The sequence below is a fragment of the Haliotis rufescens genome, unplaced genomic scaffold (assembly GCF_023055435.1).
Source record: "Haliotis rufescens isolate VD_foot unplaced genomic scaffold, xgHalRufe1.0.p SCAF_10, whole genome shotgun sequence".
Taxonomy (NCBI): Eukaryota; Metazoa; Mollusca; class Gastropoda; order Lepetellida; family Haliotidae; genus Haliotis; species Haliotis rufescens.
Window position 1 is genome coordinate 46,661,853 of NW_025963780.1, and position 14,362 is coordinate 46,676,214.

Genomic DNA, 14,362 nt, shown 5'->3' on the forward strand with positions numbered 1-14,362 from the left:
CTTCGTCTTAGTAGAGATAGAGTAGATATTTCTATATACAGTAATCTTCGTCTTAGTAGAGATAGAGTAGATATTTCTATATACAGTAATCTTCGTCTTAGTAGAGATAGAGTATATATTTCTATATACAGTAATCTTCGTCTTAGTAGAGATAGAGTATATATTTCTATATACAGTAATCTTCATCTTAGTAGAGATAGAGTATATATTTCTATATACAGTAATCTTCGTCTTAGTAGAGATAGAGTATATATTTCTATATAAAGTAATCTTCGTCTTAGTAGAGATAGAGTAGATATTTCTATATACAGTAATCTTCGTCTTAGTAGAGATAGAGTATATATTTCTATATACAGTTATCTTCGTCTTAGTAGAGATAGAGTATATATTTCTATATACAGTAATCTTCGTCTTAGTAGAGATAGAGTATATATTTCTATATACAACTGACCCGTGGTTAGGTACGATTGTAACACTTGCTAGCATCGCCTTTCATCCGAAATGATTATGTAACGACGGGACATGGAACCTCAAATGATCCTGAGTTATAAAGCCGCTCTGACGATGTTTCATTTAGCATAAACTAACTTAAAAATTGACGAAAGTCTCCTTTAATCTTCGTCTTAGTAGAGATAGAGTACGTATTATCTGTAAAGTATGATGAATTTACACAGGTCGATTAATTTGTCACTACTCGTGACGTAATGATGTGTGAACACAGAAGGAATACAAGTACTTTAATTATTTATTCGATATACCAATTTAAGGAGTCTAAAATACTGTCGAAACCTCTTGGATACATAACGTCACGTGATCAGCTGACGCTATACTTGTTTGCGCGCACAGAGACAGGCTGTTATATGGTAGACACGACCTCATGGAAGGAGCTATACAACCTTTAGAGGCTTAGAGGTTAGAGGATTACTTTAAATATACACTTGTGAGAAACCGCTCAGTATGACTGACACCTTTACATATAAAACTAAGGCTTTACTGTTAAAGAAACTCTCAAGAATTTGTCATGACCCGTTTTGACCTTATCAAAGCATAATTACTGATAGTAGATCAAATATTGACAATAAAGTCGTATTTGTGCTCTCCCCTTCTGTACACACAGGTGGGGCGCTTTCAGTTAAAAACGTGTCTTGACGAGTTGTCTCCCTTGTAATGTGCTCATAATTAACTTGGAATCTTTTTGCCAGGAATCAAGAGCATTAAGCTTAGAACACGATGTAGAGTAGACCACAGCCAGTTTGGCACATAGTACACGAGGAGTACGCAAACACTCGCCCTGTCACGGCGCTCTTGATTTAAGTGTTGTAAGGGGCCCTTCTCTGCTGTTTTAGGATACAAGCGACATCTATTTATCAAACTTCCGCTTGCGTTGAGACGTGGAGGTGGAAAAGAGATTACGGATCATTGGGTAAGTCCAACCAAAATAGTGTTTTTGGCGGCTCGGCGCGTTGACGAAAACAAAGGTCTATCAAATGACCGGGGCGTTTTGTTCGAAGTTGCCGGTGATTCGAGTTGGACACGAATGTGTTGCGAGCACGCCCCGGTTCTTCGTTAGATTGACAGAGATCGGGTATTCTCGACTCCGTGCAGAAAGTACCTCGTTCCGAGTCTCATGTTTTAACCTTGTTTAAGAGTATGTTATCACTATCTAAAGAGTTAAAAACCGTAATAACTTCTTGTGTAGTGTGCTGGCTAGATCGCCGGATGGATGTGCGTATTTTGTTGAGGTGTTTAGGAGGGAATATTGATAGCATAGCCTATGCCTAAGTCACACATACCAAATCAAAATCTTATCTTGTTTTTATGTAACACGTAAAAGCACTTCAATCCAAATTGTACACAACTATGTATGAATAGTAGTCATTCTGTCTGGGTGCACTTTAGGCTAACACTTTTAAGTGCCACACCCATTTTACTACATTTTATCTTGCCTTGGGTTGTTGTCCGTTTCTGATTGGTTACTGAATGGGTATTTGCCCCCAGGGTACCCAGATGACATGTTTATAATATCTCAAAACTGAAACTCCAACGTAACAGACCATATCTGATGGCATCAATGAATTTGTTTGGGCAACAATGCAGTTTACCGGGCGCAGCCTGAGCTCTACCATCCGCTCAATTACCGCGCTATAGTGCCACCGCTGTCTCGTTATACCGTTACCGTGCCTCACGCTCTGGTGACTCTCGCTTCACGATCCAACACTCGTTTTCGGTCTTAGGGAAACTTACACATCTTTACAATCAAACACCCGTTCTCGGTCTTAGGGAAACTTACACATCTTTACGATCAAACACCCGTTCTAGGTCTTAGGGAAACTTACACAACTTTACGATCCAACACCCGTTTTTCGGTCTTAGGGAAACTTACACGTCTTTACGATCCAACACCCGTTTTCGGTCTTAGGGAAACTTACACGTCTTTACGATCCAAAACCCCTTTTCGGTCATTAGGGTCAGTGGGTTTGGGCAAGGGTTAGCCATAAATTCTTACTTTTTCAAGCGTTAATCCAGTTAATCCCATTGGTCGGTCATGTTGACATAAACAATTGCGGGTGTGGTTTCGAGAAAAGATGAATTGGAGAGCGGGCAGTGACGTCACACGCATGCGCAATTCATTGTTTACTGAATTACGCATGCATGTCAATGGGGATTCTAATGACCTGTTAAACGAGCACTGATTACATGTGATAGCGCCTGTGGTCCAGTGGTAGAGCGTAGGCTAATTAACGCATTAATTAGCAGAGCCGGTGAGCCGGCGAAGCGCGTTCGAGCCCCCACAGCGCTAATTGGATCTGAAAAAGTGCGCCCGGTAAAGTGCACTACTCCCTTTGTTTGTCGTCTGCTTGACATCAAGACGTCAGTAGAATGTTTCACTAGCCAAGAGAGTTGCTAATTCTTGGTAAACAAGTTGCTAATTCATAATTTAAATAATGTGATACCATGTTTATGAGCAGACCTTTCAAATGGTGTATGACATGTAGTAGCAAAGATGTTTTAAAATCAGATAATTTCCTTGATAAATGTAGGCTTCATCTATAGATCTGTCTCCCAATAGTCTCTGGGAAGTCAGTGTCACAGCAGTAACAGTTTCTGCTTGACTGGTGTTGGAGGAGTTCAGACCTGATCAGTCTTTCCTGCTGTTGTCTGGGTTCCATGGGTTCCAATGCAGAGAATAGAACACAGTGATGCTGGTCTGAAGGCTTCCATCACTTGTACGGAGAAGTTAGAAGCCTCGAAGCTGATTGGATGATTAGAAAATTCCCCCTGAAGTGACCATCTCTCATGTTATCTTCACGCAGAGCAGCGTCATATCAGTGTAAAAGATTGTAACAGCCACATATTGAAGATATGATATTCTCCTACGTCCCCCAACCATCACAAACCCTGAGGATACTGAGGATATTCCCCTCCGCCGCCCCCCCCCCCCCCCCCCCCCCAACCATCACTAACCCTGTTGATACTGAAGATAGGACATTCCCCCCAACCATCACTAACCCTGAGGATACTGAAGATAGGACATTCCCCTCCCCCGCCCCCCAACCATCACTAACCCTGAGGATGCGAGTAGGGGCCCTAGAGCTACACATGCTGAGGAACACTGAAAGCTTTGATCATTGTTGATAGTGAAAATGGGTCCCAAGGACTGAATATCATAAGGAAGGGCTTTCCTAGAAAAGGGGTCCTGAGGGCTAAAGAAGGTAGAGAAAGCTTTAATAAAGTGACTCCAACATGCCCAGTGGATAATGGTCATAAAAAGACTTGATAAGCACACTTGTTACTTGTTGACAGCCAGTCAAGAATTGTGTTGAGCAAAAGTCTTACAACCATATTACAGATTATTGAAAGTTTAACCTACCATCAGAATTATGTCAACCCCTACGACCTGCATGTCGCTCTATATGTCTATCTCCAGAGCAGGCAGCAGGCTTGAGCAGATCGGTGTTTGTCGACTGTAGGTAAGTGTGGCCATGTTGAGACTCTGGGCCAGAACAGGTCCTTAATTTCTCCTACTTGGTGACAGGGATTTGTTGGTCATGCTCTGTGACTTGGCTGCTCAGTGATTATATGTGTAGTTGTTGGTGTGGATGGTTTGCTCATACTTTCAATCATTGGTCCTCAACTATTTTCAGACTGTTGATTGTAAATACAGGTTGGATTTTTACTGGCTGTGACATTGAACAACATTCACAGTAGGTCACTCATTCAACAACATTCACAGTAAGTCACTCATTCAACAACATTCACAGTAAGTCACTCATTCAACAACATTCACAGTAGGTCACTCATTCAACAACATTCACAGTAAGTCACTCATTCAACAACATTCACAGTAAGTCACTCATTCAACAACATTCATGCATTCTTGCCCTGTGGGAAGGTCGGTTAGAACGGGTTAGAACAGCAACACCTGTGCTGGTCATGAGAGGCAGAGTGGATTGGGTGGTCAGGCTCCGTGACTGGGTTGAGGCTGGGTCAACTTTCCACAATGGCAGTTGCTCCATCACTGATCCTGACCATCGTCATCAGGCTGAAACATTGCTGAGTAAACAAAACTCATTACTACCATGTTAATTCAAGGCAGTTTGTATGCTGTTTATTAATCATGTTAATCCAACAGTTATGAATACCCTATCAACACAGGAACTGTTTCAGTTTCACACAAGGCACTTGTCACAGCGTCTACCTACACTAGCAGCTGATGTGGAATATGTTCCCTGTTTAAGCCGCTCATAAGACAGTAGCACATGTGTCAGAGAATACGGGTAGTGTCTGTGGAGGGACATGTCTCGGGTTCCTGGCTGAGGGTCCTTGGCAGGCTTTCAGCGTTAGAAATTTTCTTTTCTAAATGCCGTAAACTTTAACAGTCCAAAATTGAAAAGTGTACATTCATCTCTTATGTTATTTCTTGTGTTAAAACGTCTCCCTTTTCAAAAATTGATCGAACCTCAAAGTTTGAATATGGCAACCAGTGACCTGATTCACTACAAGAGAGTAGTGGTTGATATGACAAATGCCCAGTAATTTGAGTATGGCCCGGAAATTTACGAACACCTTGAAATCTGATGTTGCATCATCAGACCTGAGAGGCGATTGTATATCGGGGTGTCAGATTCGTTGACATGGATTGTCGCTCATAATATTATTCACTGGATTGCTTGGTCACACCTTAGTTAAAGACAGGCACCTAGAATATTGCTGAGTGCAGTGTTAAACCACAAGCACACAAACACAAGCACTTCTGCGATCATGTAGATACAGAAATATAAGTAAAAATGTATGGGTGGGTGTGTAGTGTATCATATCATTAGGTGTACGTTTGTGGAGCTTTGATAAGTTGGTGAATGACACCGGGATTTTTGTCAGTTGCATCAATATTTTTACTTGGCCTCAAGAGGAGATGAATTTTGTTTTCTGTATTTACAAAGATTTGAAGCAGACGAGGGAATGTGAGCTCTCTGGTCAGAACAGATCCATGGCGTAGCACTTTGCATGTCGAGTGACCAGCTGGTGTCTTGTGTCCCTGGCTTATACAATACGTACATGCATTAATCATATAGTCTACCACACCTCCCGCTAACTTCCAGTGTTATTTTTAAAAAAATCCATTCTCATCCCTGTCTGCAAGCCATTGAGGTTTGTGGAGTTTCTGTGAAATATTTGAGAAATAAGATATTGATGACTTTATCAATATGGGATAATATCAAAAGAATGGTTTGAAAAGTTAAATAAATGTGGAAAATTCTTAAAACTAAATTTTCTAATTAATGAAGACCTTTCTTACATTTAGACTTGTTACCATGGTTACTGTACTGATGCCTGATACTCTATTTATCAACATTTATTCTGATTAATAACACCTAGCGAAAACGTCCCATCAATGTCATGGTCTGGATTTAGAAGCGTATTTTTGTGAACATCACTATTAATGTTGTAACTATTAATGGGTTTTCAACACTCTCACCAATCAAACTGGATTCACATATAAGAACGTATATCACCTGATGAAGGAGTAAGTTAATACTCCGAAATATGTTCCGAAGTTGACATCCATAAATTCTCTTCCTTATGTGCATGACTTCTAAATGCCTTTTAAAGACTGGATTCACATAGTTTAGTGATCTCTATTGCTGGTGGGAGTGGGGGATATCATCCAGTACCTGCATACAGATCATGTTTATGCAAGATCATGCACATCCTGTTCACAGCACAAATCACAAATTTATAATGGACAAGTGAGATTTATGAAATATATTGAATCTGCCTGTGACAGGTGGTGTCAACAGATGTTTGTCAATCGCCCAGTTCAGTTTCATGAGGTGATAACAAGTACAATCTTTTGATATCTTTTGGTATGACGTGGCCAGGGATTGAACCAAAAACCACTACACCATAGAGGCAGTCTCCGGGCGGACGCTCTTCCACTAGACCATGGATGCACTCTCGGACGGATGCTCTACCACTAGACCATGGAGGTGCTCTCGGACGGATGCTCTACCACTAGACCACGAAGGCAGTCTCCAGGTGGACGCTCTACCACTAGACCCTTGGAGGCGCTCTCGTACGGACGCTCTACCACTAGACCATGGAGGCGCTCTAGGACGGATGCTCTACCACTAGACCACGAAGGCAGTCTCCGGGTGGACGCTCTAACACTAGACCATGGAGGTGCTCTCAGACGGATGCTCTACCACTACACCAGGGAGGCAGTCTCCCGGTGGACGTTCTACCACTAGACCGTGGAGGCGCTCTCGGACGGATGCTCTACCACTACACCAGGGAGGCACTCTCCGGGCGGACACTCTACCACTAGACCATGGAGGCGCTCTTGGACAGATGCTCTACCACTTCACCAGGGAGGCAGTCTCTGGGTGGACGCTCTGCCACTAGACCATGGAGGCGCTCTCGGACGGATGCTCTACCACTAGACCATGGAGGCACTCTCGGACGGACCCTCTACCACTAGACCATGGAGGCGCTCTCGGACAGATGCTCCACCACTAGACTACGAAGGCAGTCTCCGGGCGGATGCTCTACCACTAGACTACGGAGGCGCTCTCGGACAGATGCTCCACCACTACACCACGAAGGCAGTCTCCGGGTGGACACTCTACCACTAAACCATGGAGGCGCTCTCGGACGGATGCTCCACCACTAGACCATGGAGGCACTCTCCTGGCGGACGCTCTACCACTAGACCATGGAGGCACTCTCCTGGCGGACGCTCTACCACTAGACCATGGAGGTGCTCTCCTGGCGGATGCTCTACCACTAGACCATGGAGGCACTCTCCTGGCGGATGCTCCACCACTACACCACGAAGGAAGTCTCCGGGCGGACACTCTACCACTAGACCATGGATGCGCTCTCGGACAGATGCTCCACCACTAAACCACGAAGGCAGTCTCCGGGCGGACGCTCTACCACTAGACCAAGGAGATGCTCTCCTGGCGGACGCTCTACCACAAGGCTACAGAGGCAGTCTCCGGGCGGACGCTCTACCATAAGACTACAGAGGCAGTCTCCGGGCGGACGCTCTACCACTAGACAACAGAGGCAGTCTCCGGGTGGACGCTCTACCACTAGACTACAGAGGCAGTCTCCGGGCGGACGCTCTACCACTAGACTACAGAGGCAGTCTCCGGGCGGACGCTCTACCACTACACTACAGAGGCAGTCTCCGGGCGGACGCTCTACCACTAGACTACGGAGGCAGTCTCCGGGCGGACGCTCTACCTCTAGACCATGGAGGCAGTCTCCGGGCGGACGCTCTACCACTAGACTACAGAGGCAGTCCCCGGGCGGATGCTCTACCACTAGACTACAGAGGCAGTATCCGGGCGGACGCTCTACCTCTAGACCATGGAGGCAGTCTCCGGGCGGACGCTCTACCACTAGACTACAGAGGCAGTCCCCGGGCGGATGCTCTACCACTAGACTACAGAGGCAGTATCCGGGCGGACGCTCTACCACTAGACTACGGAGGCAGTCTCCGGGCGGACGCTCTACCACTAGACTACAGAGGCAGTCTCCGGGCAGACGCTCTACCACTAGACTACAGAGGCAGTCTCCGGGCGGACGCTCTACCACTAGACCATGGAGGCAGTCTCCGGGCGGTCAAGTGACACTGAATGGAGGAAGTCTAGGGGTGACATCTGGAACAAAGTGGTTGATGCAGTGTGTAGTTACAGTGTATGATATAAGATGAAGAGACAATGGCTTCTGTGAGTTTTGTAACTTTGATCTCTGTTGATGGTCAGCCTCTGTGAGTTTTCTGATTGGTGTTGTTTTAGATATTGGAGGCAAGAGTGATGGTCAAACCCTAGTTGTCAGATACCCTAATTGTCAGATGCCCCAGTTGTCAGATAATATTGATCAAATCAGAGAATAATGACATGATAGATGTAGGTATCCATTACATAGTTTAGTGATCTCTATTGCTGGTGGGAGTGGGGGATATCATCCAGTACCTGCATACAGACCAGGTTTATGCAAGATCATGCACATCCTGTTCACAGCACAAATCACAAATTTATAATGGACAAGTGAGATTTATGAAATATATTGAATCTGCCTGTGACAGGTGGTGTCAACAGATGTTTGTCAATCGCCCAGTTCAGTTTCATGAGGTGATAACAAGTACAATCTTTTGATATCTTTTGGTATGACGTGGCCAGGGATTGAACCAAAAACCACTACACCACAGAGGCAGTCTCCGGGCGGACGCTCTTCCACTAGACCATGGAGGCGCTCTCGGACGGATGCTCTACCACTAGACCATGGAGGCGCTCTCGGACGGACCCTCTACCACTAGACCACGAAGGCAGTCTCCAGGTGGACGCTCTACCACTAGACCCTTGGAGGCGCTCTCGTACGGACGCTCTACCACTAGACCATGGAGGCGCTCTAGGACGGATGCTCTACCACTAGACCACGAAGGCAGTCTCCAGGTGGACGCTCTACCACTAGACCTTGGAGGCGCTCTCGTACGGACGCTCTACCACTAGGCCATTGAGGCGCTCTAGGACGGATGCTCTACCACTAGACCACGAAGGCAGTCTCCGGGTGGACGCTCTAACACTAGACCATGGAGGTGCTCTCGGACGGATGCTCTACCACTACACCAGGGAGGCAGTCTCCCGGTGGACGTTCTACCACTAGACCGTGGAGGCGCTCTCTGACGGATGCTCTACCACTACACCAGGGAGGCAGTCTCCGGGCGGACGCTCTACCACTAGACCATGGAGGCGCTCTTGGACAGATGCTCTACCACTTCACCAGGGAGGCAGTCTCCGGGCGGATGCTCTACCACTAGACCATGGAGGTGCTCTCGGACAGATGCTCTACCACTAGACCATGGAGGCACTCTCGGACGGACCCTCTACCACTAGACCATGGAGGCGCTCTCGGACAGATGCTCCACCACTAGACTACGAAGGCAGTCTCCGGGCGGACACTCTACCACTAAACCATGGAGGCGCTCTCTGACGGATGCTCCACCACTAGACCATGGAGGCACTCTCCTGGCGGATGCTCTACCACTAGACCATGGAGGCACTCTCCTGGCGGACGCTCTACCACTAGACCATGGAGGCACTCTCCTGGCGGATGCTCTACCACTAGACCATGGAGGCACTCTCCTGGCGGATGCTCTACCACTAGACCATGGAGGCACTCTCCTGGCGGATGCTCCACCACTACACCACGAAGGCAGTCTCCGGGCGGACGCTCTACCACTAGACCAAGGAGGTGCTCTCCTGGCGGACGCTCTACCACTAGACTGCAGAGGCAGTCTCCGGGCGGACGCTCTACCACTAGACTACAGAGGCAGTCTTCGGGCAGACGCTCTACCACTAGACTACAGAGGCAGTCTTGGGGCGGACGCTCTACCACTAGACTACAGAGGCAGTCTTGGGGCGGACGCTCTACCACTAGACTTCAGAGGCAGTCTCCGGGCGGACGCTCTACCACTAGACTACAGAGGCAGTCTCCGGGCGGACGCTCTACCACTAGACTACAGAGGCAGTCTCCGGGCGGACGCTCTACCACTAGACCATGGAGGCAGTCTCCGGGCGAACGCTCTACCACTAGACTACAGAGGCAGTCCCCAGGCGGATGCTCTACCACTAGACTACAGAGGCAGTCTCCGGGCGGACGCTCTACCACTAGACTACAGAGGCAGTATCCGGGCGGACGCTCTACCACTAGACTACAGAGGCAGTCTCCGGGCGGACGCTCTACCACTAGACCATGGAGGCAGTATCCGGGCGGACGCTCTACCACTAGACTACAGAGGCAGTCCCCGAGCGGACGCTCCACCACTAGACTACAGAGGCAGTCTCCGGGCGGACGCTCTACCACTAGACTACAGAGGCAGTCTCCGGGCGGACGCTCTACCACTAGACCATGGAGGCAGTCTCCGGGCGGACGCTCTACCACTAGACTACAGAGGCAGTCCCCGGGCGGATGCTCTACCACTAGACTACAGAGGCAGTCTCCGGGCGGACGCTCTACCACTAGACTACGGAGGCAGTCTCCGGGCGGACGCTCTACCACTAGACTACAGAGGCAGTTTCCGGGCGGACGCTCTACCACTAGACTACAGAGGCAGTCCCCGGGCGGACGCTCTACCACTAGAATACAGAGGCAGTCTCCGGGCGGACGCTCTACCACTAGACTACAGAGGCAGTCTCCGGGCGGACGCTCTACCACTAGACTACAGAGGCAGTCTCCGGGCGGACGCTCTACCACTAGACTACAGAGGCAGTCTCCGGGCGGACGCTCTACCACTAGACTACAGAGGCAGTCTCCGGGCGGCGCTCTACCACTAGACTACAGAGGCAGTCTCCGGGCGGACGCTCTACCACTAGACCATGGAGGCAGTCTCCGGGCGGTCAAGTGACACTGAATGGAGGAAGCCTAGGGGTGACATCTGGAACAAAGTGGTTGATGCAGTGTGTAGTTACAGTGTATGATATAAGATGAAGAGACAATGGCTTCTGTGAGTTTTGTAACTTTGATCTCTGTTGATGGTCAGCCTCTGTGAGTTTTCTGATTGGTGTTGTTTTAGATATTGGAGGCAAGAGTGATGGTCAAACCCTAGTTGTCAGATACCCTAATTGTCAGATGCCCCATTTGTCAGATAATATTGATCAAATCAGAAAATAATGACATGATAGATGTAGGTATCCAATACTACCCATTGCTGCCTTCATCACCATATAGTATATCATGTATATACACCAATACACATTGCTGCCTTCATCACCGTATAGTATATTGTGTATATACACTGATACACATTGCTGCCTTCATCACCATATAGTATATTGTGTATATACACCAATACCAGTGCTGCCTTCATCACCGTATAGTATATTTTGTATATACACCAATACACATTGCTGCCTTCATCACCGTATAGTATATCATGTATATACACCAATACACATTGCTGCCTTCATCACCATATAGTATATTGTGTATATACACCAATACACATTGCTGCCTTCATCACCATATAGTATATCATGTATATACACCAATACACATTGCTGCCTTCATCACCGTATAGTATATCATGTATATACACCAATACACATTGCTGCCTTCATCACCGTATAGTATATCATGTATATACACCAATACACATTGCTGCCTTCATCACCATATAGTATATCATGTATATACACCAATACACATTGCTGCCTTCATCACCGTATAGTATATTGTGTATATACACTGATACACATTGCTGCCTTCATCACCGTATAGTATATCATGTATATACACCAATACACATTGCTGCCTTCATCACCATATAGTATATCATGTATATACACCAATACACATTGCTGCCTTCATCACCATATAGTATATTGTGTAAATACACCGATACACATTGCTGCCTTCATCACCATATAGTATATTGTGTATATACACCGATACACATTGCTGCCTTCATCACCATATAGTATATCATGTATATACACCGATACACATTGCTGCCTTCATCACCATATAGTATATTGTGTATATACACCAATACACATTGCTGCCTTCATCACCATATAGTATATCATGTATATACACCAATACACATTGCTGCCTTCATCACCGTATAGTATATCATGTATATACACCAATACACATTGCTGCCTTCATCACCATATAGTATATCATGTATATACACCAATACACATTGCTGCCTTCATCACCATATAGTATATCATGTATATACACCAATACACATTGCTGCCTTCATCACCGTATAGTATATTATGTATATACACCCATACACATTGCTGCCTTCATCACCATATAGTATATCATGTATATACACCCATACACATTGCTGCCTTCATCACCATGTAGTATATCGTGTATATACACCGATACACATTGCTGCCTTCATCACCATATAGTATATTGTGAATATACACTGATACACATTGCTGCCTTCATCACCATATAGTATATTTTGTATATACACGAATACACATTGCTGCCTTCATCACCATGTAGTATATTGTGTATATATACCAATACACATTGCTGCCTTCATCACCATATAGTATATTGTGTATATACACCGATACACATTGCTGCCTTCATCACCATATAGTATATCATGTATATACACCAATACACATTGCTGCCTTCATCACCATATAGTATATTGTGTATATACACCGATACACATTGCTGCCTTCATCACCATATAGTATATTGTGTATATACACCGATACACATTGCTGCCTTCATCACCATATAGTATATCATGTATATACAGCGATACACATTGCTGCCTTCATCACCATATAGTATATTGTGTATATACACTGATACACATTGCTGCCTTCATCACCATATAGTATATCATGTATATACACCAATACACATTGCTGCCTTCATCACCATATAGTATATTGTGTATATACACCGATACACATTGCTGCCTTCATCACCATATAGTATATTGTGTATATACACCAATACACATTGCTGCCTTCATCACCATATAGTATATTGTGTATATACACCGATACACATTGCTGCCTTCATCACCATATAGTATATTGTGTATATACACTGATACACATTGCTGCCTTCATCACCATATAGTATATTGTGTATATACACCAATACACATTGCTGCCTTCATCACCATATAGTATATTGTGTATATACACCAATACACATTGCTGTCTTCATCACCATATAGTATGTCATGTATATACACCGATACACATTGCTGCCTTCATCACCATATAGTATGTCATGTATATACAGCGATACACATTGCTGCCTTCGCCACCATATAGTATGTCATGAAATTCATCAACTTACTTCTTTTTATTTTAAATGTGAAGTGTCACAAGCCTCAGTGGAATGTTCAGGGAATATGAAACAGAATGCTGCACTCCACATACCTGAATTTTATGACTTAATTAAGAGGAGGTTTATCTCAACAAGACAGGGAACGTGAGTGGGGTGTTGGAGGTGGTGTCATGCCAGATGGATAAACAAGAATATTACATGCCACTCCTAATGAGTTAAAATAGAAAGCATGTGAAATGTGACATGTTAGGAGTGGAGCAAGTGGCAAGGTTTATGGCCCAGCGTGATGCAGGGCTCTAGTGAACAGGCGGAGGCTGCAGACGAGGGGATGTGACATGCAGGATAGGGTGAGTCATAACACGCCAGTTTCAACTGTTTGTACATAAAGTATCCCATATAATAGATAGGGGTCACTGAGAGCTGTATCTCATACAATAGGTAGGGGTCACTGAGAGCTGGGTAGATGCTGCGTGATGGTGCAGGAGTGCTTCATTAGCCATGTGAGTTTCACACAGATACAGGGACAGCCCTGAGAGGGGGAACAGAAACTGTTCTTTTTAACATATATTTGCTTTAGTTTTTTTTTTATCATGGGTCAACAGAATGTTATTGCTTGTTATTTGTGCTTCTTCAAGGTAAAGAATTTCATATTCTTTGTGATAAATACTCAACACGTTGTGAGATTGATTAAAATAACTGCAGAGTTAGAAATTAGTTCTTATTTTCACTTGTAGACAAATATGATCTGCTACAGAGTTGATTCATGAAATGCTAAACCTTCTGTGAAAGTTGTTGTTCAAGGAAACATGCTAATCCTTCTGAAAGTTTCCTTTGTTTGTTTTTTGTTTAACGACGTACTCAGCAATATTCCACAACATGACTGTTGTCAGTAACTAATTGAGTCTGGACCAGACAAAACAGTGACTGACATCATGAACATCAATTTACGCAATAGGGATTTAATGAAATTTATAAGGGGTGGTTGGGTAGCCTAGTTGTTAAAGCATTT

At 45.3% G+C, this 14,362-nt stretch overlaps 1 protein-coding gene across 5 annotated transcripts in view; it reads left to right on the forward strand.

Moving 5' to 3' along the window:
• Positions 1-1,160: 1,160 nt before the first annotated feature.
• The window catches only part of LOC124126331 (polypeptide N-acetylgalactosaminyltransferase 13-like), a 105,317-nt gene continuing 92,115 nt past the window's right edge, over positions 1,161-14,362 (forward strand). For 3 of the 5 annotated variants that reach the window (XR_006859767.2, XR_006859768.2, XM_046489730.2), the window contains exon 1: positions 1,161-1,423. The gene's annotated coding sequence lies outside the window, so the exon portion shown is untranslated. Of the gene's footprint in view, positions 1,424-13,458; positions 13,701-14,362 lie in introns of those variants that run through there. The other 2 variants (XM_046489732.2, XM_046489731.2) reach the window with 2 other exon arrangements.